The 14,290-nt window shown below is 33.0% G+C and overlaps 1 long non-coding RNA gene across 1 annotated transcript in view; it reads left to right on the top strand.

Annotated features, from left to right (window-relative positions):
• Window positions 1-12,873: 12,873 nt before the first annotated feature.
• Window positions 12,874-14,290, top strand: part of LOC141577917 (uncharacterized) — a 41,767-nt gene continuing 40,350 nt past the window's right edge. The window contains exon 1 of the long non-coding RNA XR_012507540.1: window positions 12,874-12,957. This is a non-coding gene — a long non-coding RNA (uncharacterized LOC141577917). The remainder of the gene's footprint in view (window positions 12,958-14,290) is intronic.

The following is a 14,290-nucleotide window of genomic DNA, read 5'->3' as shown; positions in this document are numbered from 1 at the left end:
TTATGTGGAATCTAAAAAACAAAGCAAACAAAACAAAACCTGACTCACAGATACAGAGAACAAACAGGTGTTTGCCAAAGTAGGTCAAAGGGATTAAGTGGCATAAACCTCCAGTTACATTACAAAGTAACTGGGATGTAATATACAAAATAAGGAATGTGGTCAATAATATTGTAATAACTTTGTATGGGGACAGTTGATTTTATGGTGATTATTTCATAATGTATACAAATGTCAAATCATTATGTAGTACACCTGAACCTAACAATATTGTACATAAACTACATTTAAATTAAAAAGTAATATTTATAGAACTCTCAAAGAAAATAAATACTGTGATCTTAAGAAAATTTTACCTAGCCAAGTTTTCATTCAAATGTAAAACCAACAGACTTTCACAAACATAAACATACATATATACTGTTTTTGAGGATAAGATAAACTTCATTTAGCAATTAAATTGAAACAGAGCAAAGAGAAAAAAATAGAAAATTTAAAGAAAAAATATGAGATGACTGCTGATGAGTATGGATTTATATGATAAAAATATAAAGGATTTAAATGTTTTTGTCACTCATGATTATGCAAAAGCATGAAATGCCATAAGCAATGTCATTATAAAATAATGACTAATAAAACTGAGATGTGGGTGGAACAGAGATAAAAGGAAGCATAAGAAGGCCGATGCTCCCAAGACACACAGGCTATCAGCAAATATTTTGATATGAAAGAATATTTTTTAAAAACAAACAAAAAACTCTAAAACCACAACCTTTCACTGTATTTCATAGTCTTTTTTAAACGTTATAAGAAGAGTTTAGAAGTATTTTCTGTAGTAAAGAAACACTTATTTGAAGGCAGTAAGTTCCGTTAGTTTTATTTTTGTCAGAAAAAAAAAAAAAATCAGGTCATTTAGGATCCTGGAAAGGAGAAATCCCCTGAACTTCAGCCATAAACCCACTTAAAATTTTGGTATATAATGAATAGAGTTGTACATCTTAGTCTGATAAAGGAGTGTATGTAGATGTATGTGTGTTTTCATCTGTTTATCACCAAGCAGCAATTATGGTTAATGATGAAAATCTAGTAATATTTTCATTGACGTGCAGAATATACAATTAATGATTATTAGCTTACAATGCTTAAAACCTTTTTTGGAAAATTATGGTAACTCTAACTGGATAAGAAAATAAAATCAGCTGTATAGATTTTTTTAAATAGGAAGCAAAAATGTAAGTGTAAAAAATTTGTCTATCTAGGTCTGAGGTTCAGCTGTGCAAAGTAATGAAAAAAGTAATTTTAAATACTCACAATGTGGTTAATGACAAAATCTGTGCACCAAATCAATTTACTTATATATTTTAATGTTGGTAGTTTGTTCTCCATGGATTTATTACACTTCTGCACATCTTACATATAGTAGCATTTACTTTTTTCAGACTATTTTCAAGGATGTTTGTATAACAAATAGCTTTAGAAGACAGATAGTGTCTCCTTCTGGAGAACAGGTCATATTTGTTTACCATCCAGTATAATAAAGAAAATGTCTTCTTTGCGCCATTTATAAAAGATTCATAATTCCCTAAGCTTGGAGTTTCTCAGCTGTGATGCAAACCCAGTTTATGTATAGCATCTATGTGGGCTCTCCTCCACTCTCCTGTAGGACTTACTGTCAAGGAGACCTGACACAAACATGCAGCACAGTGCAGCATCATGAGCAACAGAGTCCTTGTCTCCATCCCAGGACACTTGTGACTACTACCAGCTTCTGTGAAATTGTGGCAAGCTACTTTGTGACCTGTATGTAGGGTAGGTTCTCAGAATTTTGACAATTCTTGACATAAAATAGCCATTTAAAAGATATAAAAAATGTAACATAATTAAATAGAGATAAACTCTACTATACATGGAAATGTAACATTATATAGGAGGTATGTAGTAATTCTGAGAATAATAAATTCTTTTGTAAATGGTGTAAGGATAACTGGGTGGTGTTACTGAGGAATAAAAAACAATCTCATTTCTTATTCTAAAATAAACGTCATAAATGTACATGATCAATGTGATGACAGAAAACTATAATACATTTTATAGCACAGCAAACACAAACAAAACAAAAAGTCCAAGTATAAACAAGTTTAGAATACAAAGAACAACCAGAGAAAGAAAAACAAAATAGGTCAACAAAAATAAATATTCAAGTTTTAAAAAGTGGACCAAGAATATTACAGACAGAAATCAATACATATAAGTAATCAAGGGATATATATGTATATATGAGCACACAACTGGATTTCAAAGAGAACTGAATAAAGGACTGACCATATTCATGGTATGATCACACAAAATAACAACTGAGAAATATTAAGTGATCCAAAGACCAGCAACAGTAGGAGACTGTCACCAATGCTGGGTCTGACAGGGTAAAGGGATAAATTGGTGCTACTAGAGCCAGCTAAGAGCTCAACCCCTGGAAATGTCAGTAGCAGGTCAAAACTCATGCCAAAAGTTCTCAGAGCTGCATGTTAGGGTAAGAAGGACAGAGACAGGGAAGCAGTGGAAAGAATTTGCAGAGATGCCAAATGATTTGCCAGAACTCCGCTATTCAAAGACATTCAAACTAAGCAAGATATTATTTACCATGCATCAGCAATTCTATATTTCCAAATCTATATGGAATCAGACACAAACATTTATGGAGCCAAAAGATGATACAAGCTTTAGGACATTCTGATCATTTATATAAAAATATATGGTACATTTTTGTTATGTAGCTTTAAAAGGTTTGATATAGTCACTATAAGAATACAAATTATATGACTATTTATATTTATATCCAACTTGGTGCTTTTTGGTCATTTTTAACCTCCTTATGTACATACATGTATATGTGTGTGTATATATGTAATACATGTATAATATATATTATATTATATATAATATAAGCTGATAATCTGATTTTTTTTACCAATAAGTTGCTTTTTTATTAAAAGAAAAAATATATAAAGCAGTATTTAAAATGCTCGAGATCACACACATTATATTAGAATAGCTAATATTAACTGTAAGTGTAACACTAGAACATCCCCAAATCTGCCGTTGCTTTATATGTATTTTTAAATATTTTATTTTACATCTGTGTAATTAGATTTTGATACACGCCTATAAAACTTAAAGTGTTTTAGTTTTATTTCCAAGAGATTTTCTACTTGTCACTGTCCTCTCATCTAGTTCATGGCATCCTATCGTTACAGTATAATTACAGTTTACTATATTTGAGATGGTAAAAAGTTTTGTTTTTGTTTTTTTAGTCCAAAACTCTTCTTGAATTTCTCTGGTATAAATTTTTACTTGATGTTAATGTAAACCTTTTCAATCTTTTGCCAGGCAAAGTATTATATCTGTGGGTAAAGGATGAGATACTGAACAGACTCTTGTAGACATAACTTTCTCCTTAAAAACGCAGAATTTAGTTATTGGTGTAAGTGGCCAACTTTTTAGAATTTTCTCCTCTTCATTAGTGTTAATAAGTCAGAAGAATAATTTCTGCTTAGAAGTTCCAAGTGTAGTACAAAACACAGTATCTCCACAGTGCAGAGTGAAGCAGGGCTCTAGGCAACCTGTCTAATCTGGAGCTTGTCATCATTCCTTTTATACGGACAGCAAAAGATGTGAAATACGGAATCTTTGTTTCTAAAAAGATACCATTCATGACTTAATCTGTCTTGTGTGTTTTGCATTTTATTTTATTTATTTTTTTTGCAGGCAGGGTGCTTAGGTGCAGGGAGTTTTCTTACATACATAACATTTCAAATATTTCAAGTATACGAAATATTATAATTGAGGTTTAATCCACTGGCAAGTACCATCCAAGTGCTGGTGCCACCTCTTCCCTCTTGTAACACCTCTGCCCCTTTGAGTGTCAAGGTCTCCGACTTCAGTTGTGTTACATTAGAGTTATTCCTTGTGCAATCTGGTTCTGTGGATGAGCATTCTGAAAACCTTGAGGCCCAATGGACAATCTTGTACCCCCAGCAAAAAGAGGAACAAGGAAAGTCCTCTTCACCCAAGAAGTGTGCTGCTCAGCCTCCCCCATTGATGGCTCAGCTCCACCAGCCTCTTGGTCCTGGCCAGGTAAGGTGTCTGGTAGCCTTCTTTACCTATTCTTGCTTTGACTCGTCTTTGTGGCTGGAGGTCCAGATGCCATTTTTCATCCAACTAATCTACTTTTTGATCACACCCACAGATGGTTCTTCCTCTAATCTCCTTCTAGTTCTTTGCTGTGATGCAATCCTTAAACCCTGCTTTCTACAGGCCCTCTGCTTTAATTTTAATCAATTAATACACCTTACTTATTCACTTCATCTCAGCTGCCAATTCTACTTATTCTCCAGGCACCAGAGGATTTTGCTTGTATGCAAACATGAAGGGTTTGGTTGTGTATTTTTATTTTACGAAAACAAGGATATCCAAAGCCATATTTCCATATTTAAGTTATCCCTCAGTGTTACTATTGAAAAGGGCTTATTCTCCTTTGATGACTTAGCAAATGACAATCATGCTAGTTGGAACTACAGGCTGATTATGAATTTTTTCTTAACACTTGCCTTGTTACTCTGAATAACCTAGGCTTTTATATTTAAACTATGATCCTTAAGTTTGTCAGTGAACAGACCTAAATTTGTAAATAAAGCATGGTCTTTACAGAGCTGAAAACCCAGGACTCACTTTCTTCTGTAACTGGAATTGCCTTGTTGCACATAAAATCTAACTTGCAGTGAGCAGTCCCTGAAGATGAGTTCAGCTAGCTTTGCAGACAGATTTCCTGGATAAGATTTGAAGTGATGACCTGGGGAGAGCTACACTTCAAAAACTTTTGCAACCCAATGTCTTCAGGAAAGAAGGATCCTCCTTGACAATAGTATCAGACTGTTTTAGGTCATGTTTTATACCCAAAATATTGGTCTTCCCTTATCAGTCTGTGAATTTTTTTTTTCTGATTTTTTTTTTTTTCTGCTAGATTTGGTCTCAACTTCTTCAACTGGAGCATTTCAGTCCTCTGACAGTTTTGGTTTCCAGAAAGAAACATGGAATGATTACTGTGACATGAGATAATTTTAAACTAATAATATAGGTTTAGCAAAAGAGTAAAATACATCAAGCTAAGAAAATCTTTGAGGGGGCTGAATGCATACATTTTATTAAAGAAACAGTGATCAATTATTGTGGTTCAAAATGATATCTAATTTAATCGTCTGATTGAAAGTGTCCCATAATTTTTAATTCTGAGCATGACTTAGTTATTTAGCTGATGTCTCCTAAAAGAGGTGCATGACTCAGAACTAATTGAGAGCTGAATTAAAGATTTCTTCAATGGACAGAATTACACTTAATTTATAAAATCCATTTCCAGATAAGAGCAACCCTTGAGGAATTACCTGAACTTTGTAATATTATGCACTACAGCCTGTGAACTGGTAACATTGTAGAAGTAGTCTATCTACCATGAAAAATATTTAATGGGGGTTTCGCTGATTAAAATTGATATTTCAAAAGAATATTCCAGGGTTATCTTGGATTTTCCTGCAGTCTGACACATAGTTGCCCATTCTGAGTTACCCTTACCTGTTTGCAAAGCTTAGCCATCTAATAACTGAATATTTCATTTTAAAAATTCCTTTTTACTAACACAATAATACTTATGAAAATCTGAATATGCCGTATGTATTATATTTTCACTCTGAATTCTATTTTGACTAGCAGAGGTGGAGGTAAACACCCAGGAGGCTAACTCCTCTTCTTATGATAGACTAACCGCAGCCAGAACTGAAGTATTGTTCCATATCCAGATTAAGAACTAAAAAAAAAACTTGAATTCACTCCCAGCTTAGAGAACCAAATTCCAGTTAACCATCTTTTTGGGATCCTACGTAGCCTTTACACAGTTTACTCTAATGGTAACATCTTACAAAATTATAATAAAATATGACAACCATAATATTGACTTTGATGCAGTCAACATACAGAATAGCAACATTATAAGGATCTTTCCTGTGTGATAGCCACACCAAACTCCTTTCCCTTCTCTTAGTCTTCCTTCTTTGGAAAGTATCTTTAACCCCCATTCATTCCTTAAGGATAGTTCCACTTAATATAGAATTCATGATTTACGGTTCATTTTTTCAGTACTTGAAAAATGTTGGTCCACTTCCTTTTGTCCTCCACCAGGTCACACACAAGAAATCCACTGCTGTTTGAATTTGCATTTCCCTATAAATGTTTTTTGTTTGTTTGTTTCTCTGTAACTGCTTTTTAAGATTTTTTTTCTTTGTCTTCAGTATTTAGAAATTCAGTATGATAAATCTTAGCATGGATTACTTGATTTGTCCACTCAACTTCTTAAATCTGTAGGTTTATACGTTTAACAAAATTTGGGAAGTAGTCATTGCATCTTTGAAGACTTTTCCAGTCCCATTTGCTCTGTCTTCTTCTTCTGAGACTCTACTTATATAAATACAGCTTTTTGGGTTATTGTCTTACAGGTCCTTAAGATTCTTTTTTCAGTCTTCTTTTTGACTTATTATGTAAGTTACACTGATCTGTCTTCAAGCTCATTAATTCTATCTTCTGTCATCTTCACTCTTCTAAGGACATTTACTGAGTTTTTTTTATTTCTGCTATTGTAATTTTTCAGATCTACAATTTCCATTTAGTTCTTTCTATGACCTCTTTTTTTGATATTTTCTATGTTTTATTTGTTTCAAAATGTTTATTAATTATTTAATCAATTTTATAATTGATTAAACACCCCCAACCCCCAAAAAAGGGAAAAAGAAAACTTATGCATACTTGTGACATAGCCATATTACTGTCCCCAAATATCCATTCTTCCTTTCACCTATACAGTAATATAGCCTCAATGTTGAGCAAGCACATGGCTGCCAAGAGTAAGTCTATGCTACTCAGAATCCTCTGAGTGAGGCCTACAGTGTGAGCAGGAGGAGATGTATGCAATGTCTAGTTCATGTATTTATAATGAAGGGCATAATGGCACAAATCCCTCTTCTTCCCTTACTGTGGGTTACAGGATGGATATGCGATGAGCCATCTTGGACCACGTGGATAAAGGAGCACCATAACAACAGACGAGCGAAAAATAGAAGTAGCCTTGTTCTATTTGGAGAGCAAAGCTGCCCTATCAGCCTAAATTTTTATGTGAGATGGAAATGAACTTATTAATTAAGTCACTGTGGTTTGGGAATTCTCAGAGCAGCCACAGTTATACCCTAACTAATGCAATTCTTAACCTCTTTATGGAATGTAACTTCCAGTTCTTTGTTCTAAATAAAACCTGACTCTAGGAAGATGGAGTGTGATTCAGTCCAGTTGAAATAAAGACTGATTTTGTTCAAGTGAAAATACAATTTAGAATGAAAAATAATAGGAATTTTGAGAGATTAAAGAAAGTGAAGAAACAGAACCCGTATTTACATTTTAAACTTGGGCTAATTTCTAGAATTAGAACAAAGCTTTAAGAAAATCAATTAATGCAAATTTAGTTTGCATATTATCATTAAATTGAAGAAGATTCACCTCCAGTCTCTTAAGCTAAATATTCCTTGCCATAATTAAAGTCACTGTATTAAAAGGAGATATTAGACATTATCTACTTTCCTGGACTACCAGAGCTAAAAGGGGTCCAGTGGATCACCAAGAGTCATATGCCAATGTGAAGAATAAAAATCCAGATTTGTAGAAGTCCAGCTCCTTCTATCTCTGCATACATCTACTTTTAAAGTGCTTACATTTTTGCAAAATATAAACATAGGATTGCCATATTGACAAACCATATTACTGTAATAAATTACCTCATTCCAAGTGAAATGTATCACTTTCTATAATTTAACTTTAAAATTTTGACCTATTAAAAGCCAAGTACTCTCTTAGAAAATGGAGATATGAATTTGGCTATGACTCAGTCTTTTCTTTCATAGAGCTCATGAAGCAATTTAGGAACCTGTAAGTATTCATGTAATTAATATATTTTGTTAGTTACACATACTGATAAGCAGAAAAATCAAGTCTATTTTACTAGCCTGAATTTAAGACAGTCTCTAAATTTACAGAATTATTTCAAAAATTATTTTAACTATAGTCAATATCTTATAATAACCTTTAATGAAACAGAATATGAAAATGAATATGTGTGTATATGACTGGGATATTGTGCTGTACACTGGAAACTGACATATTGTCACTGACTGTACTTCAATTAAAAAAAGAGAAAAGAAAATTTAAGATTATTTTAATAGCAAAATATATTATAAGCTTCCAAGCTGATAGTTTTACAATAATTTAATGAAACAATGACTAGTGGTCTAGGGTTTTACAATTTATGTGACTCTTTAAGATGCATTATATCTTTCACTTTGAAACAATTTCCTGTGAAGTTTTCTAAGGATGATGAAGGGGCCTCCCTGATCAAAGAGGAAGAAGCCAAATAGGGGTAATATTAAGACTCCCCAAAATTCAGCCTATTGCCTTTTTTGTATGACTTGCATGTTCAGAATGGTTTATTATATAAATATGATTTGATAATTGTCAAAAATAATATTCCATGACAAATGAAATTTCTATGATTTCAAATTTCAATGTCCACAAATAAAATTTTATTGGAACACAGCCACAGTCATTCATTCATTTACTGTCAATAGCTGCTTTCATTCTACAGTTACGGACTGGAGTGGATGCAGCAGACACTCTGTGGTCTGCAAAGCCTGAAATATTTACTACCTTCACAGAAAACTTTTGTCTACTACTGAAATGAATTATCTCTGCAAAATGCTTGCTTATGTTCTGGGAATTTATACAATAATTTGTTAAAAACAATGTTCTGCAGCTAATTGTTTCAAGAAGTCTTGAAAAATACTGTAGTGTATTATTTGATAGTCAGAAGAATCTTGTGATATTGGTATTATTTCTACCTTCTCTATAGGAAACATACGTTGAATGATATACCAAATGTCTGTAGCTAGTTAAGTGGTAGAGCAGACACAGTAACCAGTTACTCTGACAGCCCTAGGCAGAATCCAAATCTGAATCCTTCAAATTATGTGAATGTAAAACACCAACCATAGTATTTTCTGATCTGATTAGTATCTTATTCTGCCTCCTGTAATGTAGAAGAATAGGTACATAGCATCTGAACGTTATTATACAAATTTACTTCTGGTTAAAATGGGAGGTTTTATAGAACAATAGAAAAATTTCTCCCAAACCTTCACCAGAGCCTGCAGGAACACAAATTGGAGACTTTTATTTATGTAAGCAGCATTCAGTTTTAAATTATAAATGTCCCTGAAGAGTTATCATTCTCATGTACCTACATCCCAGAGTAATAGTGTACAATCAGATTGTTTTTCTTCTAACAACTGAAACAAATTGAAGGATTTGCAAGAGGAATAAGAGGACAAACCAATCTGAAAATCTCAACAATGTGCAGCATTTTATGTCCATTGAAGGCAAATTATTGTTTTCTACTGATTGGAAAAAAGAGGTTAGAAGAAAGTCTCTTTAGATGGTAAATTATACCTTTCAATTACTTGTTTTGAAATGGATGAAACTATTATTTTTACTAACACTTCAAGGAGTTTCTCTACCAGAAGCCATTATAAAACAATGCAATTAGAAAAAGAAGTAATTCACTTGGCCAAAACTCAGCTATCATTGTGATGCAATTTAGTATTTAATAAATAATGTTAATCTGAAGCAAGAGAAATACATATCTATTATCAGAGTGCCTACAGACTTACAGATGTAATTTATATTTCCATTCTAAAGATAAAGTACATAATAATTATTTTTTAAAACAATATTCTTGGAAATCAAGCAACTGCGTTAAGTATTGAATAAATTTATGTAAATCTCCAAAGCTATAAAATAAGTTTCTTATTTGATGAAGATTTTCCACATTGAAAAACTCTCTATTATGCTTGAATTAGTATATAATTAGTATGCCATTTTTTTCTCTTTCCTTGATTTTTTGTTTTTACCTTTTCTGATATTTTAAAGGCAAACAAAGATGAAGAAAACTGTTAACGTTTAATCATTTTATAAGTGTAGAATAATTATTAAGCTATTCAGCTTTGATAGTTTTGGATGCTGTAAGAAATATTACCCTTCATTTGTTTCCTACAAAAATGTTTATTTGCAGGATTTTAGAAAATCAAAGTGTTTTAGACAATTTAATTTCAGCTTACATGTAAAAAGGCTCATAATGAAAAATTTTTAAATATTTAATTTTACTGTATTTAAAAATACTACAACAGAGGTGAAACTGCCAAGTTGTTCTGGTTGACTTTTTGGTTATTCTCTTACGTTTTAGAAAAGTACACTTTAAAAAATGCTCAAGGAAAGACGTATTTCTAGAGACAAACAGTCTATAGATAGATAATTCTACTGATAGATAAAGTCACTAAAAGATTAAATATAAAAATAGGGAAATAGAGTGCTATAATATTACCACATAGTTCACAAGGAATTCATTCTGTAAAAAAATGCAGTCTTCACTGAAAACTGTGCATTGCTCATAGCATACCATTCTAAGATATATAATTCTCATTTTATAGAAGCTAGCTTACAATTTTGTTAATTAGAGACATCTGGTGGTGATGCAAAACCACTGTTTCTTATAGACACATTCTTTTCTGTATAAATTCCATTCATTCTGATGGAGTTTCAATTGACTTATTTCCCTGACTATGAAACTATCTAGTTCCATGTCCATTTTTACATTAATTTATGTGTTCCTGCTTTGTAAGTATGTCTCTTCAAATTCTCCTTTGAACCTGTTAATATTTAGTTAGTATTTCCTTGGCTCCTTCATTATAGTTAAATAAAATCTTTAACATGTGTTCATTTGTATATTTGTGCAAGAATCATGATTTTATATTTTCATTAAACTTGAACAGTTTTGGATGTCTTCCAATGGAGGCCCACTGGGTTTACCTAAGAGAACTTAGTAAAGTCTCTCACCAGAGAAGTGTATCTCATCAACAGTTTAAGTCCAGTTGAGTGTTTTTGTTGAGTCCTAGAGGAGAATCCAAAGGGTCCACAGAACTTTTCTGACTCTGTTTTCCTCATTTTATTTTTCCTATCTACTACTTTTACATTTTATTTTATTTTTTTCATTTTTTATTTAGCGTCTTTAATGCAGCCAATAATCACTGCAGGCAGCAGTAATTGATCAGTTGATTTTATATCTGATCATTGGTGATCTCTGAAAATTGATGAATAGTTCATAGGTATCTATTTCCCATTGGATAACAGATGAGAGAGAGTCTGGTTTCTATGCCTTTTCCTGTTTGCTTGTTTCTTTTGTCCATTTGGTGGTCTAATCAATTGTTTGTGTCCACAAGGAGAACTCCTTTTGTTATCTAGACCAGCAAAGTTTTTCTGTTGTTGTTTCTCTTGTGTTTATTCTTGATCCACAGCTGAAATTTCAGTATTAAAATTGAAGACCTTTCTCTATATGTCTGCCTATAAATCTGTAATTAGCAAGACTTTTGACTTTAAATGCATGTTTTTGTAGCCCTGGATATTATTAACAAGTTATATTATAAAGTCTTTTAAAGGAACAAGCACAGTGGGGAATGTGCTTCGAAGACAGTAGCATTAGCAGTAGCACACCACTTCCAGGGGAAACTTGACCAGTTAGGTATACGGTGCCAGTAACATGGTGTTTATGGTGCTTGCTTTGGCTGCAGTGAGCAGGGTAGTATTTTAGTTACCACATACCTTCCATGGTATGATTTTGATTGAAATTTTATCTCTGATCCTTCTAACATTTATTGAAAACATTTTCTTACATTCCTTGAGCTCATTTCAGCTACAAGTTACTTTTCTAATAAATTCCCTTTTCCTCTTTATTTAGTAGATTCAATTTCTATTGATTGAAAATAAAATCCATAACTAATTTGAATATAGCCACCAAGAATAGTGGCAAAAATTATATCTACATGACAGTGGTTAGTATTTGGGAGATTTTCCCTCCAAAGTTAATTTGAGTTGAAAGTCAGGAAGGTCTGACCTGTACAAAACTTCAAGGAGCCAAAGGAGTAAAATTTATTTTGAAATAATTATTATGTAGATATTTAGTGAAAACCAATTTCCAGTTTAATAGGTACTGAAAAGTTTATTACAAGTTTCAAAAGAGTAAAAAAGGGAAATTTTAAACCATTTTGATTAGTCAGTTCACACAATTCCCAATAATGCAATGTGTCATAATAGGCAGGCCATATGCTCTTTCTACAACGTCTCCTTGGTTTTATGGTAATATTCAAGAAACATCAAAGTTAACAGTTGATTGATCCCTGTTACTTTAAACTCTTTCTCTAAAGTCTGAATATCACTGTTAAAAACAATTTAAAAAGCTTCCTATCTTAGGTGCAGAGCACTGATGTATATATAGGATGCAGCTGAGACTCCACCTCAGCTTCTAAGAACTAAGAGAATTTTATTCAAAACACGACAGATCTGAATGATAAACCAAAAGAAAAGTTATACTGAGGGAGAACAGATCAAATGTCAGAAAGACAATTTAAAAGCATCTTACTATATCAATGTTCCCAACTGGAATTTATAACTAAAATCATTTATCATTCTTGAGGTTTGTTGAACTTCTTGAATATGTAGATTTGGGGGATTTTAAAAATCAAATTTGGGAAGTTTTCAACCTTATTTTTTCAAATATTCTCTGCTCATTTCCCTTTCCTCTCCTTCTGAGATTCTTGTTAGCTATATTGTTAAGCACTCTTGATGGTGTCCCATGGCTTTCTTAGGTTCTGCTCATTTTTCTTTTTTCATTCTGCTTTTCAGGATGGATAATTTCAATTGACCTATCCTCAATTTCACTGATTATTTATTTCATCTGTTCAAAAGTACTACTGAAAGTCTCTGGTGAGTTTTTTTTTATTTCATTTTTGTTACTTTCAGCTCCAGAACTCTCTATGTGCACATACATCATTCTCTTGGTTTCCTTTCCTGATTTGTTCATGCTTTTCTTTAGCTATTTGAGCATATTTTAAACAGTTGATTTAAAAATGTTATATTTTAAATCCAAAGATTGTACTTTGTTGGCAAAAGTTCCTGTTAATTCCTGTAAATGGGTCATACTTCTTTTGTTTCTTTGCATTCCTTGAATTTTTTGGACATTTTGAATATCATAATGTGTAAATTGGTAACTCTGGAAATCAGATTATTGCCTCTCCTCGAGCTTGGGTTTTTCACTTTCTTTTTGATAGGTTGTTCCATTAGTGACATTTCTAAATTTTTGAAGTGTGGTTTTCTAAACCCGGGTTCTTTAGTTTGTGTTTACTAGTGGTTTGAATGACATTTCCTTGAATGGAGAAAGAGATAGAGAGGGACAGAGACGGTGGGGTGTGGGTGGGAGAGAGAAAGAGAAGGAGAGAAAGAAAGAAAAAAGTAAGCAAAAGAAAAATCTCTCCCAGTCTTTTCAGGTTGGTTGTGCACTGGAGCGTTTCTTCAACACATAATCATGCCATTTAAAGCTTGACCTTAGCTTTCATTTCTTTCTTGCACTGAGACTTACAAAGTTTTGAAGGCTGGCAAGTCCAAAATCTTCAGGGTTGGCCAGTAGGCTGCAGAACAAAGGAAGAGCTGAGAGTTGATATTGCAGTTCAACTCTCAAGGCTGTTGGCCGGCAGAATTCTTTCTTGTTCAGGGAAGGCTAGTCTTTTGTTCTATTTAGGCCACCAACCAACTGGATAAAGTTCACCAACATTATGGAGGGCAGTCTACCTTACTCAAAGGCCACTGATTTAAATACTAACCTCATCCAAAAACACTCTTACAGAACCCTCCAGAATATTGTTTGACTAAATATCCAGACACCATGGCTAAGCAAAGTTGACACATAAAATTAACCATCACAATACATTCTTAGCAACCACTACTGAGGGTAGCTTCTGTGGTGCCTGCATGCTGGAAAACAAGCCACATCTAAATTTCCATGAGCTTAAAATATTACATTTACACTTGCTTGCTTAAAATACACATGCTTGCTTTGTTTTAATGTTTTACGCAGTAGATGACCTATAGCACGTATTATGCTAAAGAAAATTGTGATGGGCAATCCTGAGATTGACCGTAAGGGCATAAAGGAGTGCAGATATTTCTTTAGGGTGAAACAATGGATGTTCTGGAAAGCCAGATCATCCATTAACAGAACTTTGTTCTGGCCTGAAAGCATGTGGTTAAGCCCAAGGGAAAT

The sequence above is a fragment of the Camelus bactrianus genome, chromosome 6, assembly GCF_048773025.1.
Source record: "Camelus bactrianus isolate YW-2024 breed Bactrian camel chromosome 6, ASM4877302v1, whole genome shotgun sequence".
Lineage (NCBI taxonomy): Eukaryota > Metazoa > Chordata > Mammalia > Artiodactyla > Camelidae > Camelus > Camelus bactrianus.
This window is presented reverse-complemented; position numbering and strand designations above follow the sequence as displayed.